Raw genomic sequence first — 11,026 nt, 5'->3', positions numbered from 1 at the left:
GCTAGTTTTTTTTTTTTTTTTTTTTTTTTTTTTGAGGCGGAGTCTCGCTCTGTCGCCCGGGCTGGAGTGCAGTGACCGGATCTCAGCTCACTGCAAGCTCCGCCTCCCGGGTTCACGCCATTCTCCTGCCTCAGCCTCCCAAGTAGCTGGGACTACAGGCGCCCGCCATCTCGCCCGGCTAGTTTTTTGTATTTTTAGTAGAGACGGGGTTTCACTGTGTTAGCCAGGATGGTCTCGATCTCCTGACCTCGTGATCCGCCCGTCTCGGCCTCCCAAAGTGCTGGGATTACAGGCTTGAGCCACCGCGCCCGGCCTTGGCTAGTTTTTTTTTTTGTAGTTTTTAGTAGAGACGGGGTTTCACCGTGTTAGCCAGGATGGTCTCGATCTCCTGACCTCGTGATCCGCCCGTTTTGGCCTCCCAAAGTACTGGGATTACAGGCTTGAGCCACCGCGCCCGGCCGACAAGTGTGAGATTTACAACATGGCGACAGGTGCCCTCTCTGGTGAGGCTCCTACAATCCGACAGAAACTGATGTCAATAGTAAATAATAAAATTTAGAATATATGATTAAGTATAGAGTTTATGTGAACACAAAGCGTGAGGATAGCCACCTGGAAACATCAACTCTGAATGAATGGGATGAGGGTACCCAAGTAGAGATGTTTAGGTTTCACACACAGGAAAGACAGAGAAGCTTTAGCAGAATCACCACACTTTTCATTCAAGCCCAGTGCATAGAGTACAGCAAGTTGATTGGTTATGGATTGATACACTTTAAGGTAGGTTACTTTATCAGTTGATATAAAGCGACAATGATCCCAGGAGGTCTTAGCTCTGAGACTGCTTAGTCTTTTCAATTATTTACAGGAAAACTTTTTTTTTAAGATGGAGTCTTTCTCTCTCACCCAGGCTGGAGTGCAGTGGTGTGATCTCAGCTCATTTCAACCTACACATCTCAAATTCAGGCAGTTTTCCTGCCTCAGCCTCCCAAGTAGCTGGGATTACAGGCATCCGCCACCATGTCTGGCTAATTTTTGTATTTTTAGTTGAGATGGTGTTTTATCATGTTAGCCAGGCTAGTCTGGAACTCTTGACCTCAGGTGATCTGCTCACCTCAGCCTCCCAAAGTGCTGGAATTACAGGCATGAATCACCATGCCCAGCTTACAAGTGGCTTCTTTACAACTAATGCTACTGAAAACCTCTCATTGGTCATCACCATATTCAATAACATTGCTTTTATCAGTATCACGGAAATCATTATTCTCGTTTGGAACAGTCTGCGGTCAACCCTCAGAAATGCATATGGAAGCCCTCATGCTGGACTTGTCCTCACCCTAGAATCACCTGGGGGCAGGGTAGTTAATTGAAACAGCATGGATGTATCCCCGGAGACCAATAGACAGATGCTATGGGGAGGGCACAGGTGACCGTAGTAATTAAACATGACCATTTGATCCTAATTGGAAGCCTGGGCCGAGAGCCTCTTAGGTAAGCACAGACTCTCAAGCTTTAAGGTGAATATAACTCATCTGGCACTCCACAACCCACTGTAATAACGTTTATTCTGCAGGTTTGAGGTAGAGTTTATAAATTGGCATCTTTAACAAGTTCCCTGTTAACGCCAGGGATCTTGTTAAAGATCCCTTTGGATCCGTTGTCAGAAGCACTGAGCTACAGAAGGCATGCCTGCACGCCAGAGCCCCTCAGACCCAAATATCTGGTCTCAGCAGAGATACCATTGGTTCCCAGGCGAGACCATAAATCACAGTCTTGGAAAGTCACCTTCTTTTTTTTTTTTTTTTTTTTCCTTTTTTTCCTTTTTGTTTTTGAGACAGAGTCTCACTCTGTCGCCCAAAGTGCTGGGATTACAGGCATGAGCCACCGTGGCTGGCCTGATAGGAGGACTTGAAAAGAAGCTTCCAAAGAGGTAGGTGCTCTACACTGAACGAAGGATGGAGGGTGATGGAAATGCCCCCACGTTACAATGACTCAAATGCTGCTGTCTTACTGCAGTGTGGTACTCTCTGTGGGATAGACAATTTTCACTTTGTTCTGTGGCTCTGGTAAATTTCAGGAGTCTAAAATGATTGATTTGAGTGACTTTGCTAGTATTTTCATCATTTTGCCGAGGAGACTTGGTTTCTTGTGGTTTGCATTCATCAATGTCAGAAGCTGATCTCTCTATTCAATCTTGCAGTTTTAAGTAATGCATTGAACAGTCACATAACAGAACGTTGAGCAGGAGAACTAAATTTCTAATGCAGTCAGAATGGCAGGCACTAAAGGAATTATTTTACAATAAGCCTGTGTCCTTTTTATTAACTGTTCAGTGGAGAAGTTTGGAGTCTATAAACTTGTAATAAATGTGGCCTGCAAGAACTACAGATACTGGAAAGTTTCTCTGAGGATGTAATTTCTAATTTGATGAATAAAACATCCTCTTTAATTAACTTGGCAAGGAGAAGGCTTCAATAAAAAGAAAAACAATTATGCCTGGGGCGGAGCTGGCGTGGAAATAAGATGGCAGATATTGGACATCATTGAAGGCCTGGTAATGTGGTTTTAGTCCATGTGCCAAGAGCAAAAAGTTATTTAAAATACATTAGTTAGGGTTGGGTGCGGTGGCTCATGCCTGCAATCCCAGCACTTTGAGAGTCCAAGGTAGGTGGATCATCTGAGTTCAGGAGTTCGAGACCAGCCTGACTGATATGACGAAACCGCATCTCTACTAAAAATACAAAAAATTTAGCCACGTGTGGTGGCACCTGCCTGTAATCCTAGCAACCCAGGAGGCTGAGGCAGGAACATCACTTGAACCTGGGAGGCAGAGGTTGTAGTGAGCTGAGATCATGCCACTGCACTCCAGCCTAGACAACAGAGCAGGACTCTGTCTCAAAAAATAAAAAATAAAAATACATTCATTATTGGGGAATATCACATATATAAATGTGTTTTCAGACCAAAATCACAATAAACTGTGCCATTGTACCCCAGCCTGGATGATGGAATGAGAACATATCTCAAAAAATATATATATAAAAATAGTAAAGCGCCTGAATAGACTAATCATCAGGAAATGCGAATGAAAATCGCAGCGAGGTTTCACTTCCCATGTCTGAGGATTGCTGGTATTAAAAAAACAAAAGGTAACAAGTGGTGAGGATGTAGAGGGAAAAAAATGCCCCTGTACACTGTTGTTGGGACAGTCAATTGGCAGAGCAATTATTTCTTAAACAATTATAAGAAACATGGAGTTGCCTCACAAGTTATAATTTAATTTTACTCAAAACAATATGAGAATTAAAATTCCTTTTAATTTTGAAAATCAAAATGACCATACAATCTAGTAATCCCACCTCTGGGTGTGTATCTGAAGGAAATGAGTATTTCCAAGAGATATCTGCACCCCCGCGCTTGCTGCAGTGTTACTCGCATTAGCCAAGGCACGTCACCATATGAGTGTCCTTCATGATGCACGGATGAAGACGCTGTGAGACAGACAGACAGATTTCTCAGCGGCTGAGAGGGTTTTAGAGCTCCTGACACCCAGAGAGGAATTAGGGACTGAAGAGGATGCAGCTTTTCATTACCAAAGCTGAGGAGGTCTGGAAGGAAGAGGAGAGGCCAGTGGGCTCACCTCCAGGCGCCTGCTGAGACTCCAGAGCAGGGTCCCTGGGAAGGAGTCTGATGTTTCTCAACCACGTGCTTCCTTAGCAGAGAACTGTCTAGATTAGCGGTTCCCAGCATTTTTGGCACCAGGGACTGGTTTGTGGAGGGCGGTTTTTCCACAGACAGGGGAATGGTTTCAGGATGAAACTGTTCCGCCTGAGATCATCAGGCATTAGTTGGATTCTCATAAAGAGCGTGCAACCCAGATGCCTCGCATGCACTCTGCACAGTAGGGTTCTCACTCCTCTGGGACGCAGGGGCTTTGCTGATCTCACAGGAGGCCAGCTCAGGTGGTCACACTCTCTCACCCGCTGCTCACCTCCGGCTGTGCGTTCCTGTTCCCAACAGGCCACCCACGGGGACCGGGCCGCAGCCCAGGGGTGGGATCCCTGGTCTAGATTAGTGCAGCTTGACTTTGGAAGAGAAAGAAAAACCCTCTGATGTGGGCACAGCAGCCACATCACGCAGACCCATGATTTCCACCTTCAGAGCTCCCCGCGGGCCCTCACTGGGTAAGGACAGTCAGCAGCCCAGGTCCTGCTCCCCAGGGGACCACCGGCCACCACTTCAGAAAAGCCAGGGGATCTCCCTGCACTCTAGGTCTGAGGCCATTTGTGAAGATGTAGCTCAGGTGCAGATTCAGCAGGCACAGTCCCCGCGGACCCCAGAGCAGCTTTCTGGGCTCACCCAGCTCCGGGGCCTCTGTGCACCATGGTGCAGACCTTCCAGGCCTCGGCCACCCACGCACTTGTGTCTTCCCTGCTGAGGGGGCCTCCTCCCAGCCCCACTGGCAGGTCCCTGGGGCCCATCTCTGGATGAAGGAGAAGCTCAGAGCTCCTCCCAGGACGGAGACAGGCCCGCCTCTTCCCTGGACAGGAGATAACGGACCCTGTCAGTGGATGAGACTGGGCTTGAGATGGGGTGCCCGGCCCTGTTCAGCAGAGGGTGCTGCTCTGAGAGTTACAACAAAGACCTGCCCCTTCTCAGATTGCTCCAGATGCCCAGCAGGGAGGACTTTAGACACACGGTGTTAATACATGTTAGATCCTGGGGAAGGAAAATAGGAAAAGAACTTGGACGATATACTCAGAATGGGGAACTGTGTGTTTCATAAATGTGCAGCCCTACGGGGCTTAGCAGGTGTTCTCTCTGTGTGTGGAGTCGGGAGGTTGTAATAAATAAAGACATAAGACAAAGAGATAAAGAAAAAGCAGCTGGGCTGTGGGGACCACTGCCATCTACACGTGGAGACCAGTAGTGGCCCCGAACAGCTGGACATGCTGATATTTATTGCATACAAGACAAGGGGCAGGGTAAGGAGGGTGAATCTTCTATGTGATTGACAAGGTGAAGCAAGTCATGTGATCATAGATGAGCGGGCCCTTCCCTCTTAAGTAGCCGAAGCAGAAGAGAGAGAAAGCAGCATATGTCAGCATTTTCTTCTATGCACTTATAAGAAAGATCAAAGACTTTAAGACTCTCACTATTTCTTCTACCGCTATCTACTACGAACTTCAAAGAGGAACCAGGAGTAAGGGAGGAGCATGAAAGTGGACAAGGAGCGTGACCACTGAAGCACAGCACCACAGGGAGGGGTTTAGGCCTCCGGATGACTGCGGGCAGGCCTGGATCATAGCCAGCCTTCCACAAGAAGCTGGTGGAGCAGAGCGTTCGTTGACTCCTGCAAGAAAAGGAGACTCCTTTCGTGGTCTGCTAAGTAACGGGGGCCTTCCCAGACCCTGGCACTACCGCTTCACCAAGGAGCCCTCAAGTGACCCTTATTGCGGGTGTGACAGAAGGCTCACCTCTGCCTTCTAGGTCACTTCTCACAATGTCCCTTCAGCACCTGACCCTTTACCCACCGGTTATTCCTAGGTTATATTAGTAATGCAACAAAGAGTAGTATTAAAAGCTAATGATTAACAATGTTTATAATAATGATTGATAATTGTTCATGATCACCTCATGATCACCTCTATATCTAATTTGTATTATGATTATTCTTATTCTAACTATTTTCTTTGTTACACTGAAACAGTTTGTGCCTTCAGCCTCTTTCCTCTGCACCTGGGTAATCCTCCGCCCACAGAAGCTGCAGCAGGGGTGGTGTCTCCGCTCAATAGTCAGACTCAGGGCCGGGTGTGGGGGCTCCAGCCTGTAATTCCAGCAGTTTGGGAGACTGAGGCTGGCAGATCACTTGAGACCAGGATTTCGAGACCAGCCTGGCCAACATAGCATAATGCCATCTGTACTAAAAATACAAAAAATTAGCTGGACATGGTGGCACGCACCTGTAATCCCAGCTACTTCGGAGGCTGAGAGGGGAGAATTGCTTGAACATGGAGGTTACAAAAAAAAATCGTCAAAACTCAGGGTTTTGGCCACTGCCCACATTCTAGCCATTCGTTCATCCCCATTCAAACCAGAGACTGTCTGATGAAGCACATGCTCTTTGAGGCTGCAAACTGGAAACAGTCTCAGCTGCTGATCTGACAGTCGCATCCCTCATTTAGAAGTCCACGGGAAGGGACTGTGTTCGGCAGCACCTGCCCATCATCAAGCTCTGGACGGAGCCTGAATGTGTCTCATGTAGAGCTTGTCACTGCAGACCAGGCTTGTGGTTCTTGGGGAAAGTCGATCTGTTTACCTCGCGGTTGGGGAGGCCCCTGACCATTCCTGGCAGAATGAGTGCATTGGACTTCTGACCCACTTCTGGAGGTTTCAGTCATGTCTCACCACTGTCGCCACCTTCAGCGCCACTGTCGCCACCTTGAGCGTCACGCCAGCTGACTCCAACCACACCACCTGTCCCTTGAAACTCATTCATGTCACCTTTTAGACTTTTGGGACCATCTTCACTCTGACATACTGAGACTTTAATCACCAGATCTACTGAAAATGGGCCATCTGTCTGATTTTACTTCCTTGTCTCCCCTCTTAATCCATCAACGTTGTTTAGGTAATTTGTTGATTGAATGTGGCTGTCTCCAAAAGAAATGATCTCTTCTTGACAGCCTCCATGATGAGGATGAAATCTTTGGAGGCTATGAATCTGTTTTTAAAATATGAGATTTCTCCCTCTGACCGTTCTGGGCACAACTTGTCATTCTTTCTCTGAACAGCAGCCCCAGGCCAGTCTACTTTGCCCACGATGAGTGGCAGCCCAGCTAAAAGCGAGTTTATGGGACGCGAAGTCAGTTACAATTAAGGTTTATACAAAAATCTTTATCCCCATTTCACCTTGCTCTTAGGGACAAGTGTCTTGGAGACAGTAGGTGAAGATGAAAATAAAGGTGAAATTCTAGGTACCGGAATGGGACTGACTGATTCTGTGGAGGGAGAGGGAGAGTGACAACCTGAAACCTGGAGAGCAATCAACTTAGGTCCTAGGAGCTCTGAAGAATGGAGGGACGTTCATTGCCTTTTGTCTCCCGTAATCACCTCCATGAGTCCCGGAAAGAGTCTCGCTGGAAATCGTGTGGGGCCAGGACTGTGTTCCAGTTAAGCCAGATGGCAGGGCACATGCTGGGGGTTCCTGTGTGTTTGGTCTCCACGTCACCCGGAAGAATCCTTTGCGACTCTTCCTCCCTCTGGGATGCAGGTGTGGGATTCTAGTGAGGAGTGTGCTCTTTCAGTGCCCACCTGTCTTCCTTGCCCTGTGAACTGCGTCTCCTCCTGTTTTTGTTCCTCATAGAGATGAATGTATGTTTATTCCTATTTGGATAAACCAGAGAAACAAATCAAGTCACGGAACTCCAGACCCAGCCCCCAGCACAGCCTGATTCTTTTCTGTTCCTTTTCCCAGTGAACTAATTTCATTATGTTGGTGCAGAGAGAATCCCTGAGATGGGGTCTCTGAGAACAGATGGCAACACGATACGTCTAGAAAAGGCGGTTGGAGATGGCAGCAGTCCTAGTGAGAATCAAAGGTTGTGTCTGATACTACAGGTGTATCTATAGGAGGTAGATGAATCCAGGAAAGATCCTAGAGCCCCAGAAGAGATTATTTAGAGCAGGCAGGATCCCTGCAGAGAGTTGAGTAGCAGGCCACAGGTTCAGCAGCCACTTCCGAGGTCAGACGCTCACAGCTAAGCCTCTGTGGTAGGGCTGATCTGCAGAGCAATGCAGAGCCTGGAAAAGCTGTAATCACACGTGGAAGATGAAACTCTGGGCTTCTATTGGTCCATTTTCCCACTGCTACAAAGAACTACCTGAGTGGACAATTTGTACAGAAAAGAGATTTAACTGACTCACAGTTCCACATAGAGGGGAAGCCTCAGGAAACTTATAATCATGGCAGAAGGGGAAGCAACGTATGTCTTACCATTGCGAAAAGCAGACACAGAGAGACTGAAGAAAAGCACATGCTTTTAAACAATCAGGTCTCGTGAGAACGCACTCACTATCAGCAGAACAGCAAGGGGGAAATCTGCCCCCAAGATACAATCACCTGCCACCAGGCCCCTCCCCTGACACGTGGGGATTACAATTAGACATGAGATTTGGGTGGGGACACAGAGCAAACCATGTTAGAGCTCATGGAGAAGTGTCCTATGTGACGGCACATCCTGCTTCTGTGGGCGTGACAGTCTTTGCTCTTTCTTGGCAGAGAAGCGCTGACAATCATCATTTGAGGAGCATGTATAGATAGGCTTTCTTTATTCTGAGTTTCTTGAAAAAGGATTCAGAGGAAAATGTTACCCACTTCCAATTCGAGTGATGGTGGGGAGTGACTTCAGCAAAAAGGACACATTAGGGAACTCGGGGCGGGAGTGGGAGCTGCCCATCCACAGAAATCTCAGAAGGCCCAGCACAACCCGTCAGAATTAACCTGATTGAAACATACATTTTTTTTTGTCATATAGCTTTATTTTTAATCAGAGTTTTATTTTGCTATATTTTGTAAAGAATCTATTTTGTCACTTTGTAATGTGTCTTATGCACTACAGTCTATTTCTGAGTTTTGAGCTCCACCCATCTATCAGTCTGTCCATCAACCAACATGTCTTGCAGGGGTAGCTACCCTCATTTCATCCTTTTCCAGAGTTTTCTTGGTTATTCTCATTTGTGTTTTCATCTATGAGATTCTTGCAATAACATCCATAATTCCTAACTGAATGTATCTACATTTGGACCAAATTAAATTTATAAATGAGTTTATGAACAATTTTTTTTTTTTTTTTTTTTTGAGACGGAGTCTTGCTCTGCCACCCAGACTGGAGTGCAGTGGCCGGATCTCAGCTCACTACAAGCTCCGCCTCCCGGGTTTACGCCATTCTCCTGCCTCAGCCTCCCGAGTAGCTGGGACTACAGGCGCCCGCCTCGTCGCCCGGCTAGTTTTTTGTATTTTTAAGTAGAGACGGGGTTTCACCGTATTAGCCAGGATGGTCTCGATCTCCTGACCTCGTGATCGCCCGTCTCGGCCTCCCAAAGTGCTGGGATTACAGGCTTGAGCCACCGCGCCCGGCCTATTGATTTTTATAATATTGAATTTTTTACCCAAGTCCATGCTGTAACTTCTTATGTGTATGTTCATGTATTTCAGAAATTTTCTACTTATTTCTTATATACATTTCACATATTTGTTAAAATTATTCCAAAGTATATTTTCTTTTATTATCATTTTGTAATTTCGTTCCTCATCCCAAATCTAACTTGTAAATTATGATTTCATATATATGTAAGTACCTGCTGTGTGGAATTTAAGGCCATGTCATGGGTTCAAACTGATTTGTAACATAAACCCCTCAATGTTCCCCATTCACTGGAATGACTACTATTCCATATCCACAACAAGCGCTGTTGGGTTGAGGGAAATCAGGGTGGAGATGAAGCAAAAGTGAAGAGAAAACATTCTGTAACCCACACATGCGGCAAAACAAGCTCCCTATGGATCAATAGGTAATTATCTAAAGTATAAAATACCTAGAAATATTAACATTTATCTCATACTATACAATATGGAAATTATAAGGAAAAGACAAAACAATACCCAACCATTACTTATATATTCTCTGGATCAAAATATATACATTTATATGGTAAAAGATTACATTATTGCTGTGTAAAATGAAAATAGGAAAATACATAAAACATAACAATATGTAAAGCAAGTGACAATATGTATGTTAGATTTCATACCCTAGTAAAAAAAAGTAAAAGAGTTTTAGGGCAGGCACGGTGGCTCATGTCTGTAATCCCAGCACTTTGGGAGGCCCAAGATGGCAGATCACTTGAGCCCAGAAGTTTGAGGCCAATCTGGGAAACATGGCAAGACCTTGCCTCTACAAAATACAAAAATAAAAATAAAAATAAAAAACGAAAATAGCCCAGAGTGGGGAGGCACACCTGTTGTCCCAGCTACTTCAGAGGCTGAGATGGGAGGATTGCTGGAGCCTGGGGTGGGGAGGTTGCAGTGAGCCAAGTTGGCACCATTGCACACTCCAGCCTGACCGACAGAGTGAGAGCTCATCTAAAAAAAAAAAAAAAAAAAAAAAGGACTTTCAGTGTCTCAGTGTCTTCCTCCCAAAAAATTCTAATCTGATTCCACTTTTTCCACAGAGCTGCTGCAATGCAGTGTGGGTAGAGGGCGGGATCAGGAGGTACAGAAACAGTGACCCCTGCTGGCAAGCGCAGCACTAACAAGCCTCCTTTCATTAGAGTTGAGCAGGGCCTGTTGGCCGCTGTCAGCTCAACCCCATGAATTCAGTGTCAGCTTCGGGGACTCCTTCTCCTTTCCTCCTCCTGCCAGGAGGAAAATGAGCCACAGATAAATCACATTCGGACAGTTCATTTCAATCCTCCCTCTCACACAACAGCCCCATTTAAGGATTAGAGAGTGGAGGAATCTTACTCTCATTTCACTCCAGTTTGGGTGAGAGAATTTGCTGCTTGTTCCAGAGAGCGGTTTTCTGTCTGCTAACCACGCCAGTGAAGAATCTTTCTACCTTCCTCTTACACAAAGTCATACCTGTCTCAGCATCACCAGAACTTTCAGAACTTGCAAAATGTTTTAGTTTTTTTTTTTTTGAGACGGAGTATGGCTCTTGTCACCCAGAATGGAGTGCAGTGGTACGGTCTTGGCTCACCGCAACCTCCACCTCCTGGATTCAAGTGATTCTCCTACCTCAGCCTCCCAAGTAGCTGGGATTACAGGCATGTGCCACCACACCTGGCTTTTTTTTTTTTTTTTTTTTAGTAGAAACTAAATTTTGCTAGGCCGCTTGCCAGTCACTTCTCCATGTTTGTCAGGCTGGCCTCAAACTCTCGACCTCAGATAATCCATCTGCCTCGGCCCTCCAAAGTGCTGGGATTACAGGCGTGAGCCATCACGCCTGGCCGGTTTTATATTTTT

Source organism: Trachypithecus francoisi, unplaced genomic scaffold, assembly GCF_009764315.1.
Source record: "Trachypithecus francoisi isolate TF-2019V2 unplaced genomic scaffold, Tfra_2.0 Lachesis_group12, whole genome shotgun sequence".
Classification (NCBI taxonomy): Eukaryota; Metazoa; Chordata; class Mammalia; order Primates; family Cercopithecidae; genus Trachypithecus; species Trachypithecus francoisi.
This window is presented reverse-complemented; position numbering follows the sequence as displayed.